This window comes from Sciurus carolinensis, chromosome 2 (genome assembly GCF_902686445.1).
Source record: "Sciurus carolinensis chromosome 2, mSciCar1.2, whole genome shotgun sequence".
NCBI lineage: Eukaryota > Metazoa > Chordata > Mammalia > Rodentia > Sciuridae > Sciurus > Sciurus carolinensis.
In genome coordinates this window covers 14283509-14301992 of record NC_062214.1, presented here as the reverse complement: position 1 = coordinate 14301992, position 18484 = coordinate 14283509, and the positions used below count along the sequence as shown (strand labels likewise).

The following is an 18484-nucleotide window of genomic DNA, read 5'->3' as shown; positions in this document are numbered from 1 at the left end:
TAGCTGTGATTTTATATTTAAGAATTAGATTAGAGGGTAGTTGACACTGTTTTGTAGTGACTTTGCTGTTTTGCTAACCTAATTTTAGTCTGAGAGGATTATTCTGAGTCTTCTAGAGTCTGAATATTAAGTTATTACAAAGTTTCTTGTGAAAAGCTGGGTGTGGTTTTTCCTTCCACTGCTGTGGAACAATTCTCTTTCAACCGCAACCCTTAATAATATTCCTAGGGGCTTAATGAGTTAGAGGCAATAAAAAATTTGGGAAGAAAGTAAGCTAAGGAGTTCATGTTCCTTTTGTGAATAGAACAAAATCTTTTCTAGAAAAGATTTTTGTGTTTGGAAATTTTTTGTTTTTGTATTCTTAAATTTTGAAGTTTGGTATTCACCTGTCATAATTTGTTGATGTTTATAAAAGAGCTTAGTTTGGGCATTGAATTTGAACTTTGGGAACCTTACTAATCATGGCTTTCCACTATGCCACAGACTGGCCTAGAGAAAGTGATGTCATTCTTCCTTAACTTAATTAGTACTTTTGTAAAAAAGGTCATAGTTTATTAAGGATAGAGATCTTTTGAGAACCAGAATAATTCACCTGAATTTATTTAACTAAGTAGAACCTAGAACCAATATTAGAATCAAGTGTTCATTCATCTATTTAATCAAAAAAACTTTAAAAAAATTTTTCTTTTTTAGTTGTAGATGAACACAATGTATTTATTTATTTTTATGTGGTGCTGAGGATCGAACCCAGTGCCTCACATGTGCTAGGCAAGAGCTTCACCACTGAGTCACAACCCCAGTACCCCCCACCCTATTTTTTAAACCGGTGTTTGAATCCAGGGGTACTCTACCACTGAGCTTCATTCTTAACCTTCTTTTTTTTTTTTTTTTTTTTTTTTTTTTTTTTGCAGTGCTGGGGATCGAACCCAGGGCCTTGTGCTTGCAAGGCAAACACTCTACCGACTGAGCTATCTCCCTAGCCCTTAACCTTCTTTACTTATTTTGAGACAGGATCTCACTAAGTTGCTGGGGCTGGCCTCAAACTTGTGATCCTCCTGCCTCAGCCTCCCAAGTTGCTGGGATTACAGGCATGCTCCCATCTTGGTCAATATTTTTTTAATGTCATTATGTGCTCAATGCTATTTTAGGAATATAGAAATAAACAGAACACCCAAAAACCCACCCTTCATGGAGATTTCATTCTAGAATGAAGAAGAAAAATAAGTAAAACATTTAGTGAGTCATATGGTGTGGTGTGTATTGTGGAAAATATAAAGCAAAAGGGAGGTTAGAGGACAAAGAAGGTGTGCGTGTGTGTGCACGCACGTGCATGCGCACACACGCATGCACATAGCTTTTTAAAATAGAGTACGAAATTCTTGTTGGTTAAGAGGGTGAGGAAGAAGAGGGTAAACTATGTGAACATCCAGAAGAAGTTTTCAGACAATGAGAATATCAGATACAAAGATCCTGAGGCAAGAACTCACTCAATGTGTTTATAGAACAGTAGAGATGATATGTCTGTAATGGCATCAGGAGTGGAGCAGAATACGAGATCACAGTGTAAGGAAGAGCCAGATAGCATAGGGCTTTGTGTGCAATAACAGGGACTTTAAATTCTACTTGGGGTAGAATGGAAAACCATTGGCAAGGGATGACTTGATCCTTTTTTATTATTATTATTATTCTAGTTGCTGTGTTAATAGACTATCGAATTGTAGATTTTTCTGATCATAGGTGCAGTGTTTTTATTTACAAAGGATGCCAAAGATGGGGCTCATCCTCTGCCACTCCCCTCTTCTAGGTCTTTGGCATTCATCGTTTTCCCTGAGCAGGATTTGGCTTCAGCACCTTTCTTAATGCGGTGCTGCAGGCTGCTGCTGTTAATCAGAGCAGACTTGTGCTGCTCTTCCATGGTGCCTGTGTAGTTGTCTTCAACGTATGTGTATGGTCTGGTTTTCTGAGCTTATTGAATCTGTAGGCAGAGGTGTTTAAATAACTTTCAGTTACCAGATCACATCATCATTGTGAGAGAATGCTTAAGAAACCTCAAACATCTACGCCTAGGTGTAGTTTTCTTTTTTCCTTTCTGTCTTTGTTTTTTAAAGGTTACAGAAGTTAGCTCTTCTGAAGTACCACTTTAATGCAAGTCATTATCTTAGATCAATTGTTCTAATACATGAAGAATTCATTTCTCTTTGCCACAGTTTGCCCCACACTGAGATCATTGGCAGAGAACTCATTTTGATGGACAAGCTACTTATTTTGATGGACAAGGAACTGTTCATGTTTTTAAAGAGTGTTTTTTATTTTGGAAGCAGGGGACTGCTAGAAGGAATGGGCCTATGAGCACTGTGAATAGGCTCACATGGGACCCATCTGTATTCTTCTAACCCAGAGGCCACAAACTGGCAGTATCCAGCCCTCAGATCTTTGTGTGTGTTCTGTACACAAAAACTTTTAAATTAGTTGCTTATGTTTAAACTTTGAGAGATGAATTTTACATAAAATGTTGGATGTTCTGCTTATCTTGTAAACTTGGAAGATTTGGTCACATTAGATCTACATTTTTGGGTATTGTTGTCTGGAGCTCAGTAGCAGATACCCTCTTTGGGTATGGCCTCTTCAGTCTCCCCAGTGTCTGACCCACGTCACTCATTTCTATTAACTGTCTAACCTGACAGAGGTATTGCTATTGGGACTCTTGTTCTAAATTATTTGGATTTATATAGACTTAAACCAACCTACCCTAATACATAAAATTCTGCTGTAATTTTATCTTCAAATTTTCAAGAGAATTAATTTATTTTTAAATTTTTTCTTTTTTCCAATTGATTATATATTACAATATAATGCACTTTGACACATTGTATACAAATGGAGCATAACTTCTCATTCCTTGGCTGTACATGGTGCTAAGTCACACCAGTAGTGTAATCATACATGTATTTAGGGTCATTATGTCTGTCTCATTCTACCATCCTTCCCATCCATATCACCCCATCCCTCCCCCCACTTTCCTCTGCATAATCCAAAGTTCCTTCATTCTTCCCTACCCACCCTTTTCTATGGATCAGCATCTGATTATCAGAGAAAATATTCAGCTTTTGGTTTTTTGGGATTGTCTTATTTCACTTAGCATGAATTCAAGAGAATTTATTTTTCAAATTCTCTTTAAAGAGCATTTCAACTAAACGATGAAAGAAAATTGAAGTGGAATATATGTGAATTGCTGTATCAGAAAGTACCAAAGATTAAACAAAAGGTCTGATGCCTTGGTATTCTTGATATATAGCTCTAACCTTAATCCCAAAGCAAGCATTTGTCCTCAAAGTGGTCCCCAGACTAGCAGTGTCAGTATCACCCGGAGACTAATGAGAAGTGCAGCTTCTCACGCCCTGCCCAAACATACTGAATCAGAATCTCTGGCGACAGTACCCAGTGGTGCTTAAACCTGCCCTTTTGGTGACTCTAACCCTTGAAAGTCTAATCTGAAAATGTTTTTAGAGTGTAGTGTATCTTCACATAAACTGCTTTTTTTCCTGTTAGGTCCTATAGAAATTCAGAGAGAAGGATGTATTTATATTTTATTAACATTAAATGGTTTTAAAATTTCTTTGTTATTTCTCTTTTGAGTCTCCTGTACTCTTATCAGAGGCATCAAGTAAGTACATAGGATATGGATTATGTACATCTGTGAATCACATCTGGCAAGGAAAGAGCCAATCCATTGAGTGAACAAAGTTCGGAGTACTTACCCTACACTTAAAGAAAGTGTCTGTCTGGCTGGCCTAACACGTTTCTCTCAAAAATCTTAGAGACACCTTCAGATTCTAGACAAGCAGTATTTAATTATGAAAAAGATCCTTTCTCGGAGTTGGGGATGTGGCTCAGTGGTAGAGTGCTTGCCTAGCACATGTGAGGCACTGGGTTTGGTCCTCGGCACCACATAAAAAAAAAAAAACGAATAAAATAAACTTAAATTTTTTTTTTTTTAAAGATCCTTTCTTTTCTACCATGAAGGCAGTTGCTGTTTTAAAATGAACTTTTTCACTTAGTATGATACTCTCCAGCTCCATCCATTTACCTGCAAATGCCATAATTTTATTCTTCTTTATGGCTGAATAATAATCCATTGTGTTTATATACCACATTTTCTTTATCCATTCATCTGTTGAAGGGCATCTAGGTTGGTTCCACATCTAGCTGTTGTGAATTGAGCTTCTATAAACATTGATGTGACTGAGTTACTGTAATATTGATTTTAAGTCCTTTGGGTATAAACCAAGTAGTAGGATAACTGGTCTATCTTGTTTGTGAATCTACCTCAGATGCCTAGGAGAGACCTCCAGGAAATGTGCATTGTGTGAATGAAACTGTTCTCCTTTCCTCACCATGTGAAGCAACATAACAATTTTACTATACCTTTCTAATGTCATTTATCATATTCTATCTAGTCTGACTAGTCTTATATAGTCTCTTGCATTATACAGTAAATTCATTTAGCACAAAAAAGAAATGAACTTTTTGCCCAAATGACAAGTAGGAAATAATCAGGAGCGAGAGAATTTATACTGACAAAATACTTGTACCATTTCTAAAATTGAATTTCCATATTTGCCAAGTTGGGAAAAAAAAAAAAAAACTCCAAAGATTTCCCTTAATGTTTAAGACATGTAGTGTTTAAAGTGAAAAAGGGTGCTTAAAAATGAAATATCCTCTAAAATAGGTATTTTGTATTCTATAAACAGATGGATTTTTGGAAAAGAATATCACTTTTATGAGATTTTCATTTTTTCATTCATAATGTCATTTTGCCATTCCTAATGCTACAAAAAACTGTATCCTTAAATCCAATCTGGCTCATGAATCTTCCAGAAACACCTTATATTTTAGTTTAAGAAGACTCACATGCCAGCAGTGAATAAGACAGGTGAGGTCAGTGTCTACTTGGAGTTTACAGTGAGGGAAACAGACATTGAGTAAGTAATGCGGTAAATACGCCAGTTCAGGTCATAATGGCTATTTTAGAAAGCATAGTAAAGAGATAGCCTGAGAGAGGACATAGGGAAAGGCAGGGCATCCTCTGCAAAACGAGCAGAGGGGCAGCAAACCATAGGTAGGTAGAGAGAACAAAAACAAAGACTAGGGCCTAGCTGGAGTGTGTAAAGAAGGAAAGAAATCCATTGTGAACTGGAGGTGAGGACCAGGACCCGACAGCATCTAAATGTAAACAGCAGTGATCACAGTTAATATGAGTGTATTAAAATCACTTGTTAAAACACAGACTCTGGATAAAATTAGCAGTCAAAATCCAGCTAAATGCTATGTATGAGACATGTAACTAAAATATAATATCACTGAAATGTTAAAACAGTTGAGTAGGAAAAGAAACCCTAGGAAAATATGCCCTAAAAGCGAAATAGAATTCAAAGAATATCACATGGGGAGGAAATATATTTTATATTGCTTCAAAGATACACTTGATCCAGAAGGTGTTAAGTCGTGAACTTCCATGAGGCAAACTGATAGAAATACAAGGAACAATGAAACAACTGCAGTGATAATTGAAGACTAATATTCTTCTCTCATAAATTAACATTTCAGACTGGGGATATAGTTCAGTGTAGAGCACATGCTTAACATAGCTTGAGGCCCTGAGTTCAATCCCAACACAAAAGGAAGGGAGACAGTTAAGACAAAACCCCAAGCTAACACATTTAATAAGGTTGATGAAACAGAAATAGGAAAATCTTTCAAATAAATATTAAACTTTTAAAATTTATGTGGAATATTAAGTATTCTTTTGGAATACTCAAAAACAAATATCACTCAGCACAAATTATGTAGGCCATATTTATTGGCTATAATTCAATAAAATCAGAAATTAATAGTAAGAAAGTAGCCAAACACATTATTCTACTTGGAAATGTAATAGAGGTCTATTAAATATAGTAGAGATACATTTTTACATATCTCTAAATACTACTTGCTTTAATAATGAAGTCAAAATAGAAGTTATAAACTGCTTAGAAGTCAATTACAAGAATCCGCCAAAATTTAGATTCCTGTAATTCAGAGCATGTGTGGGATACAGCACAAAGTGGTAGGTACTCAGAGAAAGATTTATAATCTTTAATGCATTTTATTTTTAGGTTGCAAGAAAGATTGTACATGCCTGGTGCAGTGGTTCAGGCATGTAATCCCAGGGAGGCTGAGGCAGGAGGATCACAAGTTCAAAGCCAACCTGAGCCAATTTAGCAAGACCCTAAGCAACTTGGGAGAGAGAGGGAGGGAGAATTTATTTATAAAGAGAGTTTGTAAGCAAGCTAAAAGCAGGATAAAGATATAAGTGGAGTTTATTGAAATAGAAGACAAACAAGTTGATCAGGAAAACCAAAAGCTGGTTTGTTGAAAGAACCTGACATTTGGTGGATTTGATTAAATTATTAAGATTATATAGAGAGTTGCATAGCAAAGTTTGAGTCAGAGCCCATCCTCTTAACCATCTGTACTCTGTAGCCTTTCTCTAGGCTGTTCTGGTAAATTCTGTCCAAAAAGTACTTATAAAAAGTGCTTGGGAACCCAGTAGAGAGCAAGAATCTCAGCAAGAACCCCAGGGAAGGCATCCAGAAGTCTTGTTCGAAGTGTATTTTGAAAGATGAATAGGAGTGTTCTAGCCAGAGGAGGAGGGGAAAGGCATTCTGGGCTGAGAGGGAGGGAAGTGTGTCTGTGGAGACTGAGGCCTGTGGTATTACCAGGAAGTCCTAAGTAATGGTAGTTTCTGCTTGAAACCGCGTTATGGAGCGACAAGGAACGCAGCCTCCCTCTAGTCCGCCATCTTGGATTCCAAAATCATAATGGTAGTTTCTGGAGCATAAAGTGTGGGGTGTGAGAAGGGAGAGGGACTCAAGGAAAGACCATAGGGGAAGTAAATTAAAGCCCAGTACCTCCTTTTCTGGGAATTTTTAGCACTCTTTGAATTTTTTTTTGGTATGTCAGAGAGATTAAAAATAGATCCAATGCATCACAAAGCTAATACCACTCTGCATTTGTGTGATAATGGGTCCATCAGAACGTAAGATCACCAAAGCTGTTAATTCAGAATTATTATTGTAAGCTCGGCGGGCTCAGTGGGCTTGGTGGGCACAGTTAGCTAGGGGCCAAATAAAATCGGACAGAAAGTGGCCAGAGCACGCTTCATTGGAATTTGGCTCTCTGTCAAAATTCCCAGACCCCCGGGGTATAGGGACCCGGAGAAAATTGCACGTGGCCCTGGCTGCCCAGGGTTTTTATAGGCTGGGATGGGAGGGGGTCCTGTTGAGTGACAGGTGGACGTGAAGAGTCAGTGGAACTTTCTAGCCCACTTGATGGTCACCTTCGGTGGTCTGGCCTTTGTTCCAGCTGTTCAGCTCTGCCTCCTACAGTCGCCTAAATTTTCGACCTAACATTATTATTATTTTATTTTATTTTATTTTTTTAATTTCCCCATGGTACTGGGGATTGAACCCAGGGCCTTGTGCATGTAAGGCAAGCACTCTACCAACTGAGCTACATCCCCAGCCCCTAATTCAGAATTAATTTGATGAAAGTGAAAAATTGACTGAAAATTGACTATTCAGAATCCCTAGATAATTATAAACCATACAGATGACTTTTTGAGGTCGAGAAGAATACATTTTAGCCCATAGTTTTCCTCAGGAGGCTGACAACAACCTGTGATTGCTTGAAACTTTGAACCATTCTCTTCTAGATCAGGGTTACAAATCTGATTGTAAGTTGAGATTTCTTTGTTTTGTTTTTTTTTGTTTTGAATTTCGAATTTTAATTAAATTTTAAAAAGTGGTATATGATTCAGTGATTGGAAAACTTATGAATATTTGGAACAACATGTACGTAAATTTCACAATGATAATAAACCACTTTGTAAAGAAGCCCTTATTTAAGAATAGAAAAAGATCTCACCCTTACTTGAATTACCAACTTTGTTTTAAAGCCTGAGGCAGTGTTAACATAGCTATCTCCTCTCACTGCCAGGGGAAAAGTATTCCATTTTACACCTCAAGTCTAATTTAAGTTGTAAATTGCATAACCTATCTTTAAGTATTAGTCTTCAGTCATACATAATAAGCATCTTAATATTTATAGATTACCTACAGAAATACAACTGAATTAACAGAAGCATATATTAAAGTACTTGCTAGTACCACCAGAATGGTTTTATTTTTGTCATTGTCAACATGCTCAACACTGGAATGTCTTTTTTTATTTCATAAACATTACTTAAGTATACATTAAACATTTTATGTTTAAATTTAAAACCAGGAGGATCACAACTTCAAGGTCAGCCTAGGCAACATAACCAGACCCAGCCTCAAAAATAAGCAAACATTGCTGCGTATGTGATTCAGTGGAAGGCCCCTGGGTTCAATCCCCAGTATTGCCAAAAAACATTTAAGAAATATGGCACGTTCAGAAGTTCTCTGTAAGCATAATCCTTTCTCAGTGTATTTTCTACTTTGTTTCATACATGAATAGCTTAATCTATAAAATCATAAATCAAACAATGAACTCTTATGGTCTAGAAGAACATACAAATTATGGAGTTCGAAAAAAGTTCTCTTTTATTTTATAAATAGCATGCAGTATTTGCAGAGTTTAATATCATTTAAGTGCTTATCACAAATTCTTATTGTTTCCCGACTTGTCCTATTAATAGACCTTTTGCTTTACTTCGTAAATATGCCATGAATTGAAAAAAGTCAAAATGGATGTATAACTAACTAGAACAATTTTTTTAAAGCCAAGAATTTTGAAAAACAACAGAAAGTATCTAAATATCACTAAATTTTATTAAGACCACTTCAGTTTGTCTGCACAACAAAAAAATGCTGCCAAAGAATGAATGCCTGTACCATCATTTAAATGGTGTCTAACAAAATCTAACATTTAAGAAATAATAAAATGAGATTAAATCCATATTAGGCTTGTAAAAAAAATTCCACTAAGATTCTGTTATAGGAACAGAACCAGTATCATCTGAAATATTTCAAAATTTATTTTGAATCATCGTTTTGATGAGTTACGACTTCAAGGGTAAAAACAATGACACAAAATGATTTTTAAAAAGCCATATTTATATTACCTGATGCACATTTCATTAGTTTCCATTTAATTACTGAAAATCCTTATTTCTTCAGCAAATACTACTTATCTGTTGAAATATACTACCTATGTAGTGATTTATTAAATATCCACTCAATATTTATTAGGTAAGCATTCCAGTTACTTTGCTCGTTGCCTATCTTTCATTTTAAAACATTTTTTAGGCCTTTAGATTTAGTGTATAAAACTTAGGAAAACATTCTCAACTGATATTCTCATTAGATGTAAATGATTCAAACTACAAATAATACTAAGCTAACACTGTTGGTACTTTTAAAAATCTAAGTTTCTGGAAGTTTTATTTTTCAGTCAATATAAAAATGATCTAGTTCTCATTATTCACTGCCAAAAAAATGTTGTTTTTTGTTTTTGGTAACAGGGATTGAACCCAGAGGTGTTTAACCACTGAACTACATCTCCAGCCTCTTTTATTTTTTTATTTTGGGAAACAGTCTCACTAAGTTGCTTAAAGCCTTGCTAATAAGTTGCTGAGCCTAGCTTTGAACTTGTGATCCTCATGCCTCAGACTTCAGAGTCTCTGGGATTACAGGCCACCACACACAGTACGAAAAATGTTTAAAAACGAAATATTCTTTGTTAAAGAATAGAAATGTTTTCTATGCTTGTTATTAAAAAAAGAAAGAAAGAAAGAAAGGATTCTGGCATACATAAGGAATCTGAATACAAATTCACAAATGGTGGCTAAAATTCTATCAACTTTCAACCTAATACACCATAACTATAAACAATTTAAAATTAAAGTTTATAATGGAAATGTCAACAAATCAGAACTACTCCACATCACTACTGATGGGTTCCAGTATACTTCAAGCAGGCAAAGCATGTGGACAGACAGCTTGGAAAATTAAAGCTATCTGAGCTATAAATAAAGAATACATAAATACAAACATAGCAGAGCCAAAACAGGCAAGTAAAAGAAGATAAATAAGATGTTATATGCAAATAGTTGATAGTTTTCTCTGTAAGCCACTTTGCACTGATTTACAAAGCTATGATTTTGTAATTCTTTTAAAAAGGAAAATTTTTCTGCACTTCTACGTGCAGTAATTTCACTGTACATTCTTGTGCAGTCTGCCGATTCTTTCAGGGAGCTTGGCATATCTCAGTAGGATTTCTGCAGAAAGTCAGCTTGTCAGCAACCCTTAATGCTTCCATAGCCTTTTGAAGTTCCTTAATAACCAATGATCAAAGCTTCCAGGTTAATTCCTTATTCATAAAGCCAAACACAGATAGTGTTTCCATGTCTAAGTCAGTATTCAAAATTCTTGAAAACTCAAGCAAATTGTCCATGGTTTCCCTAAATGTATTCAGATGCTACCCACAGCTCGGCACCACTGCCACTCACCGTGGTGGAGGCTGAGGGAGGCATCTTTGGGTTTTTATTAAGTTTTACTGAATTGTTGGAACATTTATTCATTCTTTATTAGGTCTTGGGTTTTTTGGTTTTTTTTTGTTTTGTTTTTGATTATAGTCTTTAGACATTTGCTGGGAGGTAAGAATTACTACTACTTCATTTATAACTTAAAACCATGATTGATTTGGGCAGAGATGCTTTTTTTACTCATGTTTAAATTAACAGTCTCAAAGATATGTGTTCCTATTTTCCGGGAACCAAGTATCTACAACTTGAAATTTTATCTGGTCTTTTATAAAGACAAAGGAAACATTTCTATGAATTGTCTATGAATTTATGGTTCTTTTTTGCCAAATGAATTTTAAAAATTAGTGCACTTCCTTAAATACCCCAGTTTCCATTGTGAGATAAAACGTAATGAAGTTCCAGTCACTCGGCAACATTCATCAACTTTTATACCTGTTCTTCTTTTATATAATCCTTCACCCCCACTATTCCCCATTTTTACCTTTTGATTATTTTGATGTAAATCAAAGCTAGATACATATCATTTCTAAATATCCTTATCTATATCTCTAAAATATTAAAGACCTCTTTACAATACCTTAAAGAATGATCCTTGATACTATAAAATGTTTGCCACTGTTCAGTTTTCCTCATTATGATTTTTTTTACAGTTACATAGAATCCAAATAAGATCTCTACATTGCATTTGGTTGATACTCTTATTGCTTTTAATTCTTACTTTGTGAGATTGTAGAAGAAACCAGTTCCATTTAATTTCCCAGCCTTCTGAATATTGCTGATAATATCTGAGTGGTATGTTTAATGTGTTCTCTGAGTTTCTTGTAACTTGGTAGCTTAATCTAGAACAGAAGCTCTCAGGATCCCTTTGCGCTTATCAACATTATCAGGGGCTAGGAAGTATGACTCAGTAGTAAAGCACTTGCCTACCATACATGAGGCCCTGGTTCAATTTTCAGTACTACCAAAAAAAAAAATTCCCCAAAAGGCTTTTATTTATATGGGTCATATGTATTGATATTTACTGAATTAGAAATTAAAACTGAGAATTTTAAAATAACTAATTTACTTAAAGATAATAAGCTCATTATACATTAATATAAATATTTTATGAGCATATTTCCCCAAACAAAAACAAGCAAGAAGAATGATATTGTTTACATTTCTTCAGCTGAGTATGGCTTAAATTGTAGATTATCACATCTGTTTTTGCATTCATTCTGTCTTTATATATTGTTTTGGTTGAAGTATATAAAGAAAGTCTGTCCTGGCAAAGATGTGTAGTTGGAAAAAGGAGACATTTTTAATAGCCTTTTCAGATAACTGTGGATATTTTCCTTTGACCCTATATTAAAATTCAACGGTGGTGGTGAAACTGAAGTTTTGAGAGGAATCTCGATTCCCTGCTTCTGCTGATAGGTGAGACTGGAGTTTCTCGGTTGGCTGGTGGTGCCTGTGTAAGGTTGCAGGCCCCTGCAGCTAAGAAACTCTTAATGGCAGGCTGTGCCCTCCAGTATTGCAGCAGACTCCAGCAACTCACCATCAATTTCTTCTTTCTGGTTTTTTATCTTGTGAATTTGAAGAATGAAATCCACAGACCAGGATGAGTGAATGAAAGAGTAGGATTTATTGAAGAATAGAAACAGGAATTTAACTTGCAGTGCAAGAGAGGCCTCATAGTAGGCTTTCTCCCTCCAAGTGTACTTAGTCTAGGGTTTTATGTAGCACTTGGGTCACTGCTATTGGTCCACACTTATGCTAATTAGAGTTTGGAAACATACTAATGCTTTGGTTTGGTTAACTCTTCAGTCTCAACTTCCATTCAGGTCTGCCCTACTTCCATTTTCTCATAGCAGGTCAGGAAGCAAGAGGTCGAGGTTGTGGGATGGTCTATTCTTGCAGGTTCCTGGCTGCAGCACCATGTGCAGCGGGCTTCTGCAACAGTCATTTCTGTACCATGCCCAGGCCTGGTCTCCCAATGTGACAGGTTGGTGCACCTTGGCTTGCAGGGTCTCAGTACTGCCACACCTGCATGGTGGGTTCCACCCTGCTGTGGACCATGCACTCCAACCTACCCAGGCTGCAACTCCACTGTTCTACTGCCGTTTCTCAGCAAGGACCAGTAGGCTGGCTGTGCAGCTTGGCAACCAGGGAGCCATGTCAGTGGTTTCTTAGTTGCAGTGGGGAATCTGAAACTATATCAATGCACCTTTCATATACTACGTATTAAAATTCATTGGTCTGTCTTTTATTTTGAATGGGACTTTTATTCACACGATTTAATAACATCATGCCTTCTTCATTTGAAAACCATTGGTTCACTGTGTTACACAGATTTTCCAGATATTGGCATACTTAATTATACAAAATATTTTTAAAAATCACATCCTCAAAATTATGAGCCATCTCATCAAAAAATTCTTAAAGTATAAGGATACTATCAAACTCACAGTGGTGGAATCAAGTTTCCCAAAATTCTGATTTTTGTTTGAAAGTTTGAGTTTTTATCATTGGCAACAAACACTTGCAGCCATTGTCCTTGTAAGTGACAGACTCACTTTTGAGAAAATGTTTGTCAGTTACCTAAATCTAAATAAGCATAGTTTGTTAGTATTTCAAGTTAAAATGGTATTTCATGAAAAAGCAGCTGGTTGAGGTCACAGCCCAATTGCACAAGTACTTTGCCTCAAGACAACCATCATATTTCAGTTACAACAGAAGCTCTTTGTGTAAACTTCCCATTTCATCATGGATACTGTTAAAAGCCTTGAACTTTAATAAATTAATACTTTTTAGGACTTCATCAAGGACTTTCTTAGAGAATTGGCTTTTGGCTTTTTTTTTTTTTTTTTTTTAACTGTAGCCTGTGATCCTGAAGACTGTAGTAACTGCTAATACTGTGTGGTGCCACTTTTTGATTCATGCTAAGGCTAGCAGGTTTTTATTTTGTTTTATTTGCAATACTGGGGATTGAATCCAGGAGTATTCTACCACTAAGCTACATCCCCAGGCTCTTTTTGTTTTGTTTTGTTTTGTTTGTTTGTTTGTTTGTTTGAGACAGGGTCTCATTAAGTTGCTGAGACTGACCATAACCTGTCAGTCCTCCTAAGTAGCTAGGATTACAAGCATATACCACTGCACTCAGCTAAAATAAGCAGTTCTCCCCACTGTTGCTTTTGTATCAGGTCTAATTTACGTAGAAAAGACAGAATATATATATATTTGATTTTCCCCCTTTATTTACCATTTTTCAAAATAATTAGTTCCTACCATTCTCTAAAGATAACCAGTGATTTTTGTCATTAATGAATTTGTGGATTTAAAAATGTTTGAAGTGTTTCAGTCCTTTCAGTTTTTAAAAAATTTTCAAGTTGTTCCATATTGATTTCATCCCAGGAGTTTTTTTTTTTTTTTTTTTAATCTGATTTATTCAGGTATAATTTTTTTATCTTTCAAGTTTTCAAGTTTCAAGTTTTCAAGAACTTCCTTGCTTTCTCATGTGATGAAATATTCCAGGTTCATCTTGTCCATTTCCTGTGCCAAAGCTGGAAACAGCAATTTTTCAAAGGAACTCTGGTTCCCGTTAATGGGAATGATATTCAGAGAACACAGTCTACTGCAAACTGTGCTCACAGCAGTTAAGTCATTTTTTTCTATGTGTTTTCAATGGACAAAACCAGGGTATGTGTTTATTATAAACTCATGAATTCTTACGCTATTTGCAGTCCATATTGAATAATATAGATGTAGTACTAACCACTTTGATCTAACATTTGTGATTCCCTTCCTTCAGCCCTGCCAATATTTGCTTTACATTCCATAATAAGCATATCAGCCTTGGAATAACAGTACCGGTACTTCCACTAGCAACTACTGAAAACAATTGTGTTACAGCTCCCTTTATCCTTAGGGCATATCCCAGATGTATCGTCAAATTATTGTATGTTGAAGCCGCTTGGAATAATTTCTCTGTGGTTGTGCCATCCACTCAATATGTAGATAGATTAATTGTTTCATCTTGCTTTCTGTTTTTAGGTTTTGTCTTTTTATTGTTTTACATTATGATTATATAAATTATATGGTTCCAAAGGCAAATCCACAAAACAGAGTTACTCAGATTTAGCATATATCATTATTTCCTATACCATTTTCTTCTCTTTTGTTATATTTTGAAGATGTACATAGACACACACACACTTGTATTTGTACTCTCGTTCTAAAATAACAGTAGTATATTATATATACTTTTCTCTACCTTTATTTTCACTTAACTTTGTATCTTTAAAATCACTCCATAGCAATATGTAGAAATAGTTGACATTCCTTTTTTTCTGATCTTGTATTCTCTTGGGAGGATGTATTGCAGTTTATTCAACCAGTTCTCTGCTGATGCGTGTTTAGTTTGTTCACAGTTGTTTTAAAGTTAATTGCTTCATAAATCTTTTCATAAATAGGGAATGATACTTTTTATAATTCTTGTCTTTGGTTTTTAAGGTTCATAGTTTTAGCTTTTCAGTGTTGAGAGGCAAGTTACATATTTTAAGCCTGTTTAGCTTTTTTTAAAAGCAAGGCGTAGATTTATTCAGAGATCTCTCTCTCTCTGCCACAGTCTGGTGCTGTTTATATAAACTAACTAGTCTCTAAGACTAATTTAACCATAGCACCATGATCACAGGAAAGTGAAGTCAGTCTTGTGGCAAACATTGTTTGTTAGCCTGCCCCAGGTTATGGGAATTCTGCCAGGTTAGTATTAGCAAGTGAAGGAACCCTCTGGGCCTGGATTCCTAATTGCCATAATCAGAACCTGACGTTTTTAAAGTTTGAATCTTATTACAACCAAGGTCAGATTTGGTTCAGTTACTCTAATTGTGCTATAATTTGAAGTCAGAAAAGAAAAAGGAAAATAACTATAAATTTAGTATTATTCCTTGAGAATGTTTCAAAAGTTGAAAGATTTTTTTTTCCCCCGTACTGGGGATTGAACCCAGGGCACTTAACCACTGAGCCACGTACCCAGCCCTTTTTATATTTTATTTTAAGGCAGGGTCTTGCCAAGTTACTCAGAACCTCACTAAGTTGGTGAGTCTGACTTTGAACTTGCCATTCTCCTGCCTCAGGCTCCCGAGCCGCTGGGATTACAGGTGTGCACCACTGCACTTAGCTGAAGATACTTTAAAAAGTAAATTAGCTATTAATCTAGAAAATTTTTAGTTTTCAGCTGAGGTGAATGTAGATTGTTTTTCTTCTAACTGGACCTATAGCCATGCCTTTGAATTATGACCTCATTCACCTGTTTTTTTTTTTTTTACTCTTCTTTTGAGTTGTCGAAAATACTGTTAGTCTTTCTACTCAACCTCACCTCCCATTTTTTTCTGGTATGAGCTCTTGACAATAATCCGTTATGCTGGGACATGAAATGTTGAAAAGACAAGGGTGATGATTATGTCAGTTTTCTCACCCCCATCCAAAGAAAGAGACTCTTAGAACTCTGAAAGTAGTATTTGCCCATAGGGCCTTTGAAAAAAAAACAGACTGGAGCTTTTTTCCATATCTGAAATGTGTCCCTTATGTTATATCCTTCTCCCAGCATAACCACTTCACTTGACAAAAATCCTGATGCTCCACTGCTCAAATGAAATACAACACAATTGGGTATCTTTTGTCTTTGACAAGTTTGCTCCAAGCACTGATCATTCTTGAATGGAAAGCAGGGTTTTTTTTTTTTTTTTTTTCCTTAACTGACAATATAAGGAAGATAAGGAATTGGGAGGTTGAACCAAAGGGGAAAGACCGATTGTTGGTGCTTCATTGTGCTGCCACTGAAAGACACAGCTCGGGGTATTGGTTGTGCTATAGGTCCAACTGAAAAATGTTAGATTTCAGTTTTGTTTAGAAGGTCCTATATCTCTTTGGAAGTAGATTATGTGTATCAGAGTGACTGTTCTTTGTTATAAAAAGTAGGCCTGGTCCTTAAGATCACTAGAGCCAGGTTTGTAGAGTTTACATCCTGACTTTGCCATTTTCTGAATAGCTTTAGTTTCGTTCTTCTGAGCTTCATTTTCATCTGTGAAAAGGGGGTAATTCTAGAACCTGCAGGATAGGTTTTGTGTTAGTTTGAGAGTTAGGGAGTAATGCGTATGAAATGCCTCCACCATAATAGGCACCTCATAAATGCCAGCTTCTTCTTTCCCTCACATTCCCTTCCTTTCTTCAAAACATTGTCCATGGAACAAGTTTCATTTACCTAAACCTTTTCCCCAGGGCTTTTCCATTGACTTCCATTATAAAATCAGAGAGACAACATTTCTAAAGAAAACTTAACTCCCAAAGGGACTGATTTTAAAACTGCTTAAAACAAAGGAAGAATACCCTATGTAAACTTATGATTGCACAAATGGTATGCCTTTACACCAGGTACAAACAGAAACAACATGTATTCCATTTGTTTACAAAAAAAAAAGAATGAAAACTATTGCTAGTTGAAAAGAAGTCATGAGTATCATTTTTATAACATTTCAATTTCTTCACCCTCCCTTCCTCTTACATCTCTACTCAATGGTTTTTCTCTCTGCCCACCTCACATCTTGTCTAACCCTGGTGCTCTCTGTGAGTACTTCCAACTGCAGCAACACACTTTTGCCAGTAGATGCTGCCCTTTTGCTTCTGTCATGTGCAGTCTATGTGGGGTATCTTTTTGCCAGAGAGAGGTTGTGGCTGTGTAAAATGGGTGATGGAGTTAATTCACCGGCCTACAAGTTTGACATTGTGCGATATGAGTTTCCTTGAAAATAGAGGCACCTCACGACACAGATACAGAATGAACATCACATTACATCAGAAGAGGGGTGAATGGTCCCAGCTAGGGACTATTCATTTAGGTGAGTGACTCTCTTCTTTGAGTTTCAGGTTTGTGGTCTGTAAAAATCAAGCATAATACCACTTGTCCTACTTCTCCCACAGGGTTGGAGAAAGAATTAAATTGAATTTAGGTCGGGTTATTTAAACCAATTCTGGCAGATTTCTGTTAGCAGAGACGTATAAACCTGTTTATTTTTGGTTCATCATGTGTTAAGTATTATTACTTATTTTATTATTTCACATTGTATTTGACCTTTGTAGAGATAAAAAGGTATCATTAGCTCTTTGATGACAAATATTTCAGAGACAGGGGAAGGCCAAGGGAGCAGGGAAATCCATCCTCTGGAATGCCTCCATTTGCTGATGATAGTAATAGTTTATCATCACTTAAGATGGAGCGTTTAATACAGTTAAAGGTACATTCATATCTTGTTATTTGGTGATGTTTACAGTGTTCCTGTGAGGAAATGAGACAGTTTCCTATCCTTTTCTATAGCTTGAGAAACAAGTCCAAAGACATTTTTAAAAGATAACTTACTTTCTTAGTACCAGAATCAATTCTAGAACCCAGATTTCCAAGTCCCTTCTCTGTTAACTCTTTTTTTTCCTCACATGAAAGCAACAACAAACAACACTGAGCACAGAATAGGTACTTGCTTAGTGATAAAAGCCAGGAAAAATAATCATTTGTAACATAATATGTCGTGAGATCTGAAGTAACCAGAGAGAATGATCTCAGATTTATTTTGCCCTACTGAGAATTTTGTGATATTGAGAGGAGTATTTATCATTGACTCGAAATGTATTTTTCATGTTTGTTCAGAATAAAATGCAGATTGACAAACTTTGCATTTTGTTGTTTAGGTAACAAATTCCCATGTTGGGACAATTTAATTTTTACCTTCTTTTGTTTTTCTTTATTGTTTACTTTGTATCTATGGATTTTGCAATAATTATGCTGTTGTCAGAAAATGTCATGCTAACCAAAAAAGCATTATTTTAAGAGCACTTTTGGTTTTGACCAGACATAATCTCTGTGAAAACAAAGATGTCTATTGTAGA

General features: G+C 35.8%; 1 protein-coding gene across 1 annotated transcript in view; it reads left to right on the top strand.

Annotated features, from left to right (window-relative positions):
* The window catches only part of Stk4 (serine/threonine kinase 4), a 93484-nt gene that overhangs the window by 51019 nt on the left and 23981 nt on the right, over positions 1-18484 (top strand). The window lies entirely within an intron of this gene.